Genomic DNA, 14,343 nt, shown 5'->3' with positions numbered 1-14,343 from the left:
AATGTGTAAATATCAGGAAAAATAAAAAAAGCTGAATGGCTAAGGGAAAGTGCCTCAGTCTACTAAGGTTGGGGATGCCTGCAGCTGCTAAAACTAAATTCATTCTCAAGGTGTCTCTGAGTCTTCATTTCCTGGACCTGCGTGAACAGCACACCATGATAGCCCATGATTTTGGTATGTGTCAATTTAGTCATGGTAAGAAGACAGTTCCTAATTTGATTTCCATCTCAGATATCATTTTAATGTTGCAAAGTATGCATGTATATAACATACTTGGATATTTGACTACCATTTGTAATGTCTCTGTGAATAATGGAACATGTTGAGATACAGACAAATCATAACAATGTAATAAAGCTTAAGATGCAAATATATCCAAAGATGTGTCCATGTTTGCTGGTAAAGAATCAAGTAGCCTATGGGATCACAAAGCTGGGATGATGCACACAGTAACTTTATTGTGATTTGTTACTGATGCTCTACATTCACTGCCCACAGAAAAAAACCAAAGCCAGCAGAAATCAGGAAATACCTCAATTTGTCACAAAATTCTCAAACTTCTGAGAGACTGAAGTAAATCTCACATTGTGACAATGCTTAGAATCTGCTTGTCAAAAGCTGGTGGATTTTAAGGAGAATAAATACATAGTCGTATCTAGCAGCCAAGGATGATAAAGTAATGAATAGGAAATGTGGACAAATTCTCCAGCATTAGGTGTTAGCCTTTAAAATAACATTACATCCTAAAATGTTCACTAAAAAAAATCAAGACAACTCATTACTTAGGGGACCCATACTTCTGAATCAATACTGGAGGGCATAGATGGCTTTGAAGACCTTGGAGTCTCCATATGAGGACTTGCATTTGGACTCACACTGTTACAAATGAATGTATCCAGTTATCATTTTACTAGTATATTATACAGCTTAGACTTATCAATAAATGATCCTCTGAGATTGCCATGGAACCCAGGCTATGAAAAGCCAGAGAATGCAACAAGGTTCTCTTTTTCTTCTTAGATTGGCAGGAAACAAATGGTGATTCTGTTCATTCTTAGAGTCTCGGGTGTAAACGTAGCTGTGATAGAAGTTGATCTAGGAAAAAGAGCAACTTGAAAACTGAAGGGCTACAGGTAACCACTGAGGACTTGGCAGGGGAAGGCAGCACAGCACCTCTGCACTGGAGAACAGGCAAGCAGCTGAGAACACCTGCGCTCATGAGAAATACGTGGATTTAACGTTCTCCTTAAATAAAACATTACATTCCAAAGCATGCTTTTTTAGCATGTATGTCTTTACACTAGACTTAAAAACTGTATTCTGAATAAAATAGAGATCTCATAAGTGTGAACCTGACTAAATTTGAAACTACCTAGGGGTTAGTATACTAGAACTCTGCAGAATGGAAGGAACATTACAATAAATTGCAATATCACATGAAAAATTTGCATGGTTGTTTAATTTGGATATTCATCTGTTTCTATTTTTAGTTTTGCCTAAAAATAGAGTCACACAGCATCCTTTGATGTGTATAAAGAGTTCATATGGAAATGCCATATTGAATACCAGCTGGGTTTTTCTCCTGATTTCATGTTTGTGCTACAGTGTCCAAAACCTCAGGAGAAACGTATTTTCTCTTGATTTATAAGTTTTCAAAGAGAAGTAAGCTCTCAGGAATAACTTTTTGTGTGAGTCCTACTGGGGTTTTGCACTACAATATTTATCATTTTGACAAACTGTCAAGTGCTGTTTTGACGTATAGGAAAAAGGACTGTGTGAGCAAAAAGGCCTTCGCTGGTCTGTCCTAAGACTCTGCACAGGGGTGGGGTGGACACCCTAACTCTGTGACGAGGAGCAGCAAAAAGACCCAAGAGTTAAAATGTGTCCTTGGGCACAGCTGCAACAGAGTTTACTACGGGGAAAGCAGTACAAAATCAAAATGTGGGAAAGAGAAACTGGAGGTTCAGCCAAGAAGGGAAGGCTCAGCCAGGCTCTCAAGCTGACCGCTTCAAGTCCTCCAGTCAATTTCTTCTGGATGTTTGGGAATTCCAGATTTGATAATGCTACTTTTGTTTGCTTTCTGAGCCAATGCACCCAGCCACCTCTGTGTGATGCTGTACCACCTCCGGAGTTGATGGCGTTTTGCTGTCTGCTCTGTCTCTATCTGCTCTTTACATTGGTTTGCTATATACTTAACAAATTCCTATTTGAAAATGAAAGCATGGCTATTGTGGTTCACTCTCCAGACCATAGCAAACATGACCACAGGAGAGAGCTTCTCCTCTATTGAAACAAAACCATATGTTCAGCTACCTAATAATCTTGTTCCTTAATCCAAGCTGGCAAGGACTGAGGACAAAGATAACAGTGACTTAAAGTATAAGGGTGATGAGTTTATCGCATAAGAAGTAAGAGGTGCCTTTAGTTTGGGTGAATGCCGAGCTCTCTGAAGCAGTCATGAGTCATTTGGCATGTCTATTGTTCCCTCCTGGGGTAGTCTATATGGTGTTAATAGAAAAACCCGCTTTGGGAGCATTATTAGCAGGTTTTCTTCTGCTGTCACAAAAGACACAACCTGATAAGAAACAATCGAAAGAAGAAAGTTCCATCTGGGTAAAAGTGGCATGGCCATGGCCAGTGCAAGAGGATGGATGGCTGGCCACATTACACTTACAGACTGGAAGAGGGGTGTGATCAACCCCACGTTCAATTATCTTTATCCTTTTTGTTCAGATCAGGATCCCAGTCCAGAGAATGACGCGGGCCACATAGTATGGATCTTCCCACCTCAGTGAAGTTACCCTATACAGTCCTCCAGAGACCATGCCAAAGGCTGTCTTCTAGACAGTGTAGATCGCATGAAACCAACAGTGCTAACCATCACAGCATGTCACACCTACAAAGGAATCTTAGTTCCCAGAAGAATTTCTATGAAGAAGTCTTTACTCATTTCTTCACTACTCCAAAATCTCTGTGCAAGAGTGAGATATTTTTGTTCCCTTTAATGCTGTATGTTGAAATCATAAACTGCATGCTGATCTTACAAGGGAGAACAATCATCTGAGAGATACTTAGGTCAAAAGAGTGGAATCCTCATGGGCAAATTAGTGACTCTATGAAGCAATACCTAGAGGTACTCTTAGCATTTTCTACCAACTTAGGGCATGATGACAAGGTGCCATCAGTAACTCAGAAAATGGCCCTCACCAGATATCAGACCTGCTGGTACCCTGATCTTAGACTTCCTGGTTTCCAAAACTATGAGGCAATAAATGAAATGTCTGTTTTTTTCATAAGCTGTCTTGTTATTGTGTTATAGCAATACAAACAACTAAAGTGCACATTGCTTAATTATAACTTGGATCTTTCTCCTGTGTATTTCATCATTCAGTTTATAGAAATAAATACTAGAAATTAGTTATTTTGTAAGTTAGCCCACTTGAATGTCAGTCTTTTCTTACCTTCTCTAGTTCTAACCAACCTGTCCTAGGGTTTCTATTGCTGTGAAGACACACCATGACCACAACAACTCTTATAAAGAAAAAGCATTTAATTGGAGTGGTTTACATTTTCACAAGTTTAGTCCATTGTCATCACAGTGGTACATGGTGGCATACAGGCAGACAAGGTGCGAATTGAGCATATGAGACTTCAAAGCCTGCCTCCACAATGACAAACTTCCTCCAAGGCCATATCCACTTCAACAAAAGTCATACCTCCTAAGAATGCCACTCCCTTTGGGGGTCATTTTCTCTCAAATGAACCACATCTATTCCCTGGCCCGCAAAAGCTTGTAGCTTTATTATAATGCAAAAATGCATTTAGTCCAACTTCAAAAGTCCCCCAAGTCTATAACAGTCTCAAACTTATTTAAAAATCTAAAGTACAAAGTCCCTTCTGAGATTCATGCAGTATCTTAGCTGTAATCCCCTGGAAAATAAAGATCATACTCCCAACATATAGTGACACAGGATATTCATTACCATTCCAAAATTTCGGGAAGGTAACATGGTGAGGAAATACTGGACCAAAGCAAGACCAAAAACCAGCTGGGCAAACTCCAAACTCTGCATCTCCATACCTGATGTCAAAAGTCTCTTCAAACCCCCGACTCCTCTCAGCTTTGCTGACTACAAACACTTCTTTCTCTGGGTCTGGTTACACAGTTAGCAGCTCTCCTTGGCAGGTATCTCATGACTTTGGCATTCCCAACACTTTGGGGTGCCCACGACAAACTAGGTTTCACCTTCACAGCTTCACACAACGATCTCTCAGGGCCTCCATTCAGGGACCCCTGGCACATGACTGGCCTCGGTGGCTTTCCTCAGACATGGAGGCAAATTCTATCACTCGTTTCTTCTATCATTAACTCCAGAACCATGTGGCGTAGGCGCTAACTTCTGCTACTTGTTGGACCTGAAACATGGTCTTCACCAATTTTATGGTTTTGGTGGATTTCTTCATTGACTACACTTGGCAGTCCTGAAACCGGATCTCTAGACCAGGCTGACCTCAGACTCAGAGACCTGCCAGCCTCTGTCTTCTGAGTGCTGCCATGGAAGGTGTGCACCACCACATCTGGCTTTAAGCTTTTCTTTAATTCCTTTCACAATTTGGAATCTTAGCTGGGTGGGGTTGTGCCCTGAGGTCAGCACTCCCTCTGTTCCATTTCTTACATTGTTCATCTTCTTAAACTCAGGATTTAACTCCACTTTACTTTCTGGTGCTCCTTTTCTCCTCAAATTTCCTTTCTCGGTTTGCTTCATCAGAGTTAACAGGAGTAACCACACAACAGAGTCTATGCTAGGCTGTTCTGAGATTTCCTCTGCCAATTGAATTAATCCAAAACTCTCCACTTTAGCCTCAGAAAAACTTTTCTGACAAGGACAAAAAGTAGCCACTTTCTTCACCAAAATAGCATAAAAATGGCCTCTAGGCAACATAGTAAAATTCTTCTCCTTTGAAATCTCTTTAACCAGTCCCTCACAGTTTCAATCAGTCTTAGCACCACTGCTTTCCATGTTCCTACTACCGTAGCCTAGGAAGCAGCACTTGAAAGTATTCCACTGCTTTTGTAACCCAAACTCTTAAAGTCTTTATTCCTTCAGACAACAGCATGGACAGACCTATCACAGCAATGCCCCAGTCCCTGGTACCAACTTCTATTTTAGTTAGGGTCTCTACTGCGGTGAAAAGACACCATGACCACAACAACTTATAAAGAAAACATCATTTCATTGGAGCTGGCTTACATTTTCAGAACTTCAGTCCACAATCATCATGGTGGGACATGGTAACGTGACACGCAGGCAGACATGGTGGGACATGGTGACATTCAGGCAGACATGGTGGGACATGGTGACATTCAGGAAGATGAGGTGCTGGAGAAGTAACCCAATTTCCTACATCTTGACTTGCAGGCAATAAGAAGTGGTCTGAGACACTAGGTGTGGCTTGAGCATATATGAGACATCAAAACCCACATCCACAGTGACACGCTTCCTCCAACAAGGCCACACTGCCTAATACTGCCATGCCTTTAGTGACCATTTTTTCAAATGACCTCAAAACACATCACCAAAGGTCCTTTTAATTAATAAACTACATGAATCCCACACACTCACATATGGAAATGTTCCATAAACAATAATTAAAATGCAAAAATATTGCTCTTTTCCTCTACTAGGGGAATTGTTAGTGTGTGGCATGCCTTGCAAAGACTCATACTGGGGATGTTGCTCATGTCTTGTATTATTACAAGGGCTTGTGATGTGGCTCAGTGATAGACATGAGCAAAGCATGCACAATATTCTGAGCCTGTCTCTAGCACTGCAAACCAAACGAAAGCAAAGTGAAACAAAAGAAAAAGGAATTTCAATACATATACCAAGGTGATAACATTTATAAGAGCTGGATCTCAAAATACCTATTAGAGACTGACAGAATGTCGGTGTCCACTGTTATATTACAGACCAGCTCATGGCTACTGCTGAAGATGCTGTTTTGTAAGGTATAATGGCAGCATTTTGCTGTGTAGAGAGAAAAGTGTTACAATGGTTATTACGGTTATTACTGGTGAATAATTATGAGAAGTAGGTTTTTTTTCCTGTTTATTTCGTAGGCAGATGTTTAGATGTAAGAAATTAAAATTAAGATTAACATTTATTTTGTAAGGTTGGAATGAAGACAGGACAAACAAATTTCTTAGGCATTCTGATGGAAAATTTTTCATGGGCCATTATATATTGACTCCTCCTGAAACACTAATCTCTCCCTTTTCCCTCACTTCTCAGACTGAAACCTTTGGCAAATAAAGGCTGCTTTGTTCCTTGTGACTTGATGCTTGATGGGAAATGATAGGTCCTTTCAATAAAAGTAAACATATGAAACTCAGAATACCTTGGAGGCAAGGCACGGATATGTGAATACACAACACCAAAGCGTGCTCTCTCTCTCTCTCTCTCTCTCTCTCTCTCTCTCTCTCTCTCTCACACACACACACACACACTGTACTGAAGAAAATAGGCTAGTCATGACTCCCTTGGCTGAACAAGGTCATTGCTGTTTTGAAGCTTGATTTATACACCTCAGTTAAATTCATGTAGGGTACTTTTGCTGGCAAATCTCTGTTCACCGCGATGCCTCTGAGAGTACTGCCCAGCTTGCACAGTCCTGCTTGTGTGAATAGTACCAGGCTGTTCTGCCACCCTGTCATTCAGGTTAAGTTTCAGCCAACCATGGCCACACTACTCATGTCTGTTTTCCTAGCCTTCACTTACTCCATCTGCCATAGTATGTGGTGGTGATTAGTTGTAAATGTTAACATTCCATTATGAGAATCACTGAGGAAGGGTCTTAATCATGTTGGCCTTTGTGCACAACTGTGGAGTTGTCTCAACTGTTAATTGATCTAGCCTACTGTAGGCTGGACCATTCCCTAGCCTAGACATGAATGGATGAGTGAAGAGACCTGGCTAAGCAAGCAAGCAGGTAGCATGTATGCATTCATTTCTCTTCACTTTTGATTGTGGACGTGATGAGACAGTTTGCTTTGAGTTTCAGTCTTCTGTGAAAATAAACCTTTTCCTGCCTCATGTTGCTTTTTTGTTAGGATAGTTTATGACAACCACAGAAGTGAGAATCAGACATATGCTCCTCTCTATTTATTTTGCATGTCTCTAGGGTGGTCTGCTGTGATAACTCTAGTGTGGTCTGCCGTGATAACTCTAGTGTGGTCTGCCGTGATAACTCTAGTGTGGTCTGCCGTGATAACTCTAGTGTGGTCTGCCGTGATAACTCTAGTGTGGTCGGCCGTGATAACTCTAGTGTGGTCTGCCGTGATAACTCTAGTGTGGTCTGCTGTGATAATCTAGTGTGGTCTGCCGTGATAACTCTAGTGTGGTCTGCCGTGATAACGCTTCTTCCGGTTTTATGCATTTCACTGTGTGTTTGTCTCAGATCATCAAATCATCCCAGTACTCCTATGTATTTTTTTGCTTGTTTGTTTTTCAAGACAGGGTTTCTCTGTGTATTCCTGGTTGTCCTGGAAATCACTTTGTAGACGAGGCTGACCTTGAACTCACTAAGCTCCCCTTACCTCTGCCTCACAAATGCTGGGATTAAAGGCATGCACCAGTACCACCTGGCTTTTACTCCTCCTTGTTTTACTGCACAGCATTAATGATGCTGACTAGTGTTTTTTCTCTAGGTGGCATTTTCTTCTCCAAAGGCCAGGAAGGATTCCTCCATTTGCCTGTTCTTCCACCATGAAGCTCTGCACCATCCATGCTCTTCCCTGTATCAGGACCATCAATTGCATGCTCTCCGACTCTCAACAGTTTGCCCACCTGCCCTTTGGTGAGCGTCATTTTTTATGTTCATTGTAACCTCTTCTGTTCCTAAATACACATTGTACTTGCATTCTGTATGGGGAGAGCATAGTTTTCAGCTGATTTTTCCAGAAGAATCTGTACATGGTCAGATTATGTTTACTTGATTCCACACCCAGCATCTGATGAAGACTTGATAAAATAGATTCAACTTTGAGTCTCTAGTGAATAGCATGGTGCCTGGCACAGGTGAGGTCAGCATGACATGACCTGGTCAATAAATGATTCAATACTGATTACATTTTTTCCTTATAGTCATCAAATTTTACCACACTATTAAATTTAACTGGATTAATGATTTAGTTAAAGTTTGATAATACAAATTACAGTAAAAGAGATATGAAAGACATAAATACTCACAAAATATAAAGCTGGAAAAAAAATCATACATATTTAATCCTGAATAAAAATGTCAAAAGTTGGTCTGCATTGATGAGTTACAGCCTCGCCACCACTGTCTTCTCACCAAAGGCCACCTCCTCCATGTAAACTATGCACGAGATTGGTCAAAAAGGGCTCCACCATGCAAGTGTTCAGTGAAGGGACATTGTTGTTCTTGATGTGGAAAAAAGTCAAGGAGGAAGCTACAAAATGAAAGAATAGTACAGAAGACCTGTGCTTTGGACTATAATGTCTGCTTGGCCTCTGCAGGCCTCACTGCTGATGCAAGGATATTCATCAACAGGGCCTGGGTAGAGTGCCAGAGTCACTGTCTGACTGGGGAGGATCCAGTCACTGTAGACATTGCCAGCTACACTGCCAGTCTAAAGCAGTGCTGTACTCAAAGCAATGGACAGAGGTCATCTGACTTCTCTGCTCTGATTGTGGGTTTTGACTTGGATGGCATCTCCAGACTCTATTAGAATGACCTGCTTGGCACACACTGTGCCTGGAAGGCCAATGCCATCGTCTAGGCACCGAGACTTAGTCTGGGCAGCAAGTCAGTGTGTGAGTTTCTAGAGAAGAACTACCCTGATGATCTGATCATCAAAGCGGTGATCAAGGCACTTCTTGAAGGAGACCAGTCAAGGGGCCAAAACATTTAACTTGTTGTCATGAGGTAAGATCATCTCTTAAGAGTCTAAATCCTGAAGAAATAGAGATGTTGCTGAAATCAAAGAAGATAAAGAAGAAAATGAAAAGAAGAAACAAAAGAGAGCATTTTGATAAAGTGAGCATTGGCTACATCATGTTTCAACTTCGGTGTTGTGGGTCTATGTCAACTAATCTGAGAGCTTAGTAAACATCTACACTTATTAGCTAAAAAAAAAGTGCCCAAAATTATGGCATTCATCCAGATATAGTACGGTAAAGAACATTGTGTAAAAATGTTTACCCTGAGCATGGAGAAGAAATAAATGTCTGAGTACTTATTACATTAGCTAGCACTGCTTGAGAAGAAAAAATAGGGATGCACATAATCTATGTAAAGAAATGTGTGTGCTCTTTTCTAACTTTGTATTGATTATGATTTCACATCATGCATCATAATCCCGCCCCCCCCCTTGTCCTCAGCCCTCTGCCCTTGCAATCCCCACCCTCAAAATCTCCAAATTTAACAGAATAACCAAAAAATCTAACAAACAAAACATCTCAATGTGGAAGCTATAGTGTGGTCCAGTGAGTCACACAGTATACCCACTCTTTGTGGGAGGTGGGAAAGATGGCCTTGGAGACATGAGCCCTGAAAAGCTGGCCCTGTCTTGCACCAGTTGCAGCAATCAGGAGAGGAGGGAACTGCACCTTGCCTACGAAAACAGTATAGTTAGCCCTGATGGTGGAGTGCAGGTGAGGCCAGGCCCAAGCATGTTAGAGCAGGAGAACAATCCCCCCTCCCCCCCTCACCGCCTGCTGCACTGGGTGAAATAGCCTAGGCAATGCTGGAGAGCTCTCCCTGGTGGTGAAGATTAGGAAAACTGGTAGGCTGACCAACCCAGCTACCACCCAGGCCCACAACCTCAGCTATAAACTAGTCCACTCCCACTCCTCATCCATGAAGTGCTGGAGGAAGAAATGTGTTTGAATGGAGTTTGCTCCACTGCGTTTGTCATTGGTAAAATATATCCTGTAACCTAGGTGATTTTTTTTTTTATTTGCAAAGTAGTGACAATATAAACTTCTGTACACAGCTGTGATAAACACCCCGGAATTGTGCTCATGTTTTTCACCAAATGCAAAGCAGCACAGAAATGTCATTAGGCTGAGCAGACAGAGGAATGACACGGAAGAGTGAACACCAGCTGAGCCCTGGAAGACAGAGGGTGAAGAGGCTCTTAGGACAGTTTAGCTGCAGCAGGCACAACAGCAGATGCAGTGGGCTGCAGAAGCTGCAGCAGGCACAACCGCAGATGCAGTGGGCTGCAGAGATGTAGCTCCACAGTCTAATGCTTGAACTTCTCTTGACATTGTTTCTAGACATAGTAGGCTGGAGAGCTAGTTCATTAGCTTTATTCTAGCAAATTTAAGATGACTGAGGCAGTCTAAAGGACATATACAATCCATATAGTGTCACCAAATTCTCTTCATTTAGTATTTTCTAATGTATTATAGATGATTTATTGGTAGGTTCTGAATGAAAATTGAAAATATTTTGGCTTCCAAAATGGCTTAGTGGGTAATGGCACCTGCCTTTTGCCCTGATGAGTTGAGTTGAATTCCCAGGACCCAAGTGGTAGAAAAAGAATAGACTCCTGTGGGTTTTCCTCTGACCTTCTTAGGTGTGGTGTGGTGTGAATGTGTGTGTGCACACATGCACATACAGGTAAGTAAGCATGTAACAAAAGGAGACATATTTTAAAAGTTTTAGTACAACAAGAATGAGAAAATCCATAGAGAAGCACAAGTATTAATGACGGTAGCTATTTGAACTTGTTACACTTTGAACAGATACTTACACACTTAAAGAAACACAAATGTTTCAAGAACCTGTGGAAATAGGCAATGGGGTATGCATGCTAAAATTTAAATTTACAAAAATGATTTTATCCTAAGAATATTAGGCTGAGGAAATGGTTACAATCAGCATGTTTTTGTGTATTTTTATAGAACTGCCACATATTATATCTCTTCCACCACCATGAGATTCCCTCCATAAACTCCTAAAACTAAGGAAATAGTTTAAAACACACAGGAATGTCAATAAAAAGATATCAAGTTCATTACATCTTAAATTCATTCTGAGCACTTGCATGATTTATCAGTTGTGGGGAACACATTGAAATCCTGGGTTCTGAGCCTTGTTTTCCCAAATACTCTAGGGCTAGAGGGCTTATCTGCATTGTATTAAGAACATGCGGCCAAGTTGAAATCAAGATGAACTTCCTAAACAACTTCTTGCAACAGAAACATCTTAACACACCAAGAAAGCATTTTGAGCTGTAATTAATCTAGACATGAGTAAAGTTTTTTCCTTATCTTCAGACTAAAAATAAAGGGTCAGACAATGGCATCCACCCATGTACACATCTGGGCTGCGGTTGTTTCAGGAATGCAAGCAATGAAGTGATTCTTCTCAGTCTGACTCACTAGCTGTTACTAAAATATCTTTAACAGTATTATTTTGGGAGACTAAGGGCCTGGGGGTGAATTCCTAAGAACATCCAGTGGTAAATTACATTGTGTTCCATTTCATCTCTCTGTATTTTAAAAATCCTTTCATGTCTTTGTGATGTCCCATGTAGGGTCATTGTTTCAGTCTCCTGCCCTGCTGATGCTGGTGTTGAGAACATGACTTGATTGTGGTAAGAATATTCAGGGGAAGTTCTAAGTCTGAGCAAGCTTTAGGGTTCTCCTGTGTTCTCATTTAAATCTCCTGAGCGTTCATGAGTGTCATGGACAGGAATTCTATTGAGCAGAGTCAGAGTACATGTACAGAGTAGTTCTAGATTTAGCTGGAAGAGAGGAACAAGCCCCATCCAAGCTATACTAGCTTGATCAAACACACTAACACCAGATTTGAAAAAGAAAACATTATTTCTAGTTAAAGCTGCAGAGTTTTCATGGTTGTTATATAGCTCAGTATGCTAACAGCTAACTAAGATACACAATAACAATATATTTCAAAATTTAGGACAGACAGGGCTATTGAAATGGATATTATTGGAAGAAAAATATACACTTTGATCACAGGCATATTAAAAGTGCTGATGACTGAGACCTGTGAATGGCATATTCAAGCAAGTATTAAAACCTCCTAGTTTCACAAGTGCTGAAAACCCTCTTCAGTGCTCCAATATATAGAAATGACTATTCTTCTTGACTTTCTACCCTGGTTGGTTTAGCAAGCAACAAAATCAGAAAGTAACACACAAAGACATGCTTTATTAATGAATGAAGAATGTTTCAAAGTAGGATATAACAGACTTTAATTATTTACTACACAGTAGGAATGTGACATAATACAGAATGTATGTAGACTAAAATATACTGAATATATCCATCTTATTTTATTAAAATATCTGCACAAAGGCAAGTACAGAGTTTCCTTTTGCAGTGTAGATTCAGTTGGTCACCTACTTTTGTGTCCTTAAAAATCGATGGATGGAGATAGAGACAGAGACCCACATTGGAGCACCGGACTGAGCTCCCAAGGTCCCAATGAAGAGCAGAAGGAGGGAGAAGATGAGCAAGGAAGTCAGGACCATGAGGGGTGCACCCACACACTGAGACAATGGGACTGATCTATTGGGAGCTCACCAAGGCCAGCTGGACTGGGACTGAAAAAGCATGGGATAAAACCGGACTCTCTGAACAAGGCAGACAATGAGGGCTGATGAGAAGCCAAGGACAATGGCACTGGGTTTTGACCCTACTTCATGTTCTGGCTTCGTGGGAGCCTAGCCAGTTTGGATGCTCACCTTCCTAGACCTGGATGGAGTGGGGAGGACCTTGGATTTTCCACAGGGCAGGGAACCCTGACTGCTCTTTGGACTGGAGAGGGAGGGGGAGAGGAGTGGGAGGAGGGGGAGAGGAGTGGGAGGAGGGGGAGGGAAATGGGAGGCTGGGAGGAGGCAGAAATTTTTTTTTCAATCAAAAAAAAATTCTAACTTAATAGGCTCCCTCAGAATATTGTTAAAGATTAGTAGTTTACTGAAATCCTTTTGGAAGACTACTACATTAATTTACACTGTCTGAATAGATTGGGCAAACAGAATGGCTTCTAGAAGAACGTTTTCATGATTATTGTTTAGAAGTACCACATTACCATAGCCTATACTTTTTATGTCACTCACAAGGTACAGATGTTTATCCCTCTATTTTTTTTAATGTCTGCTTCCAAAACATGTGGTTCCAACTATGTGATAAGAAAGGAACAAGCTGACCTTAAAATTTACAAAAATAAGTGATGTTATATTTTTGCCTTAGTTCCTGTGACATCTATGTTAAGCCAAAATTTAGCACATATGTCTTATGCTAACAAATATTTACATTTAGGCATATGTACAAACACAGACTGCAATGTGTAGTCTACTTTGTGTGCTATTAAAATTTCCTGGATTCCACTGGGTAATGGCTATATAAAGGGTAAAGATTTTTAGTTCATTTTCTTGAAGGCCTGTTGGTGCATATTTTCAGATAGCCAAGAAATAAAAAAAAAATATGGGACAAATTTTGCCCAAAGAAATAACACATATTTACACAAACCTTTGACTTGGCAATCACAGTCAAATTCTGCAGGAACTAACGTAATAAAAGTTATAGTCATTTCGGGTGTGTGTGGGCTCCCTAGAGTGGAATGCCCCACTTTTTGAAGCTTTGTATATAATTAAAATTATGATGCAGATATGACCTCAAGTGTCTTCTGGAAACAGATATGGTTAAGTAACCCAGAGCTCTTGTTAAGTAAGACCTGCAGATGATGAGCAGGAGCGCTGCAATCCCATCTGACCTGCAGGTGAGCAGGAGCACTGCAATCCCATCTGACCTGCAGGTGAGCAGGAGCGCTGCAGCGCTGCAATCCCATCTGACCTGCAGGTGAGTAGGAGCTCTGCAGCGCTGTAATCCCACTGACCTGCAGGTGAGCAGGAGCGCTGCAGCGCTGCAATCCCATCTGACCTGCAGGTGAGCAGGAGCTCTGCAGTGCTGCAATCCCACTGACCTGCAGGTGAGCAGGAGCGCTGCAATCCCATCATCAGTGACCCCAGCCTCTGTGTGTGCTCTGAGATTCATGGCTCTTGCTCACTGCAGCTCTTTGTGTCTCTTGACTTCCGAGTTTCAGCATCTTTTTTGCAATTCGGCTTTTTCCTGTTCATTCATTTACCAAAGTCAGAGTCACAGCGCCATCTTCAAACACTCCTACTGAGAGGCATTAAGAAAGTGTTGATTTTGAGCACCCAGGGAAAAGAGCATTGGCAACTGTAACAAGAGGTCTTACTCTAGTATATAAGAGCACGATACTGATCCATTTTGATAAACTGAAACATTTCTCTGACTGTCCAGGCCTATTATTCCATAA

The 14,343-nt window shown here is 41.2% G+C and overlaps 1 protein-coding gene and 1 pseudogene across 4 annotated transcripts in view; one reads left to right on the top strand and one right to left on the bottom strand.

Annotated features, from left to right (window-relative positions):
• Positions 1 to 14,343, bottom strand: part of Pdgfd (platelet derived growth factor D) — a 218,908-nt gene that overhangs the window by 106,030 nt on the left and 98,535 nt on the right. The window lies entirely within an intron of this gene.
• LOC121451730 lies at positions 8,322 to 8,953 on the top strand (annotated as a pseudogene).

The sequence above is a fragment of the Microtus oregoni genome, unplaced genomic scaffold, assembly GCF_018167655.1.
Source record: "Microtus oregoni isolate MIOR12 unplaced genomic scaffold, Mior012 000008F_ref0000371, whole genome shotgun sequence".
Classification (NCBI taxonomy): domain Eukaryota; kingdom Metazoa; phylum Chordata; class Mammalia; order Rodentia; family Cricetidae; genus Microtus; species Microtus oregoni.
This window is presented reverse-complemented; position numbering and strand designations above follow the sequence as displayed.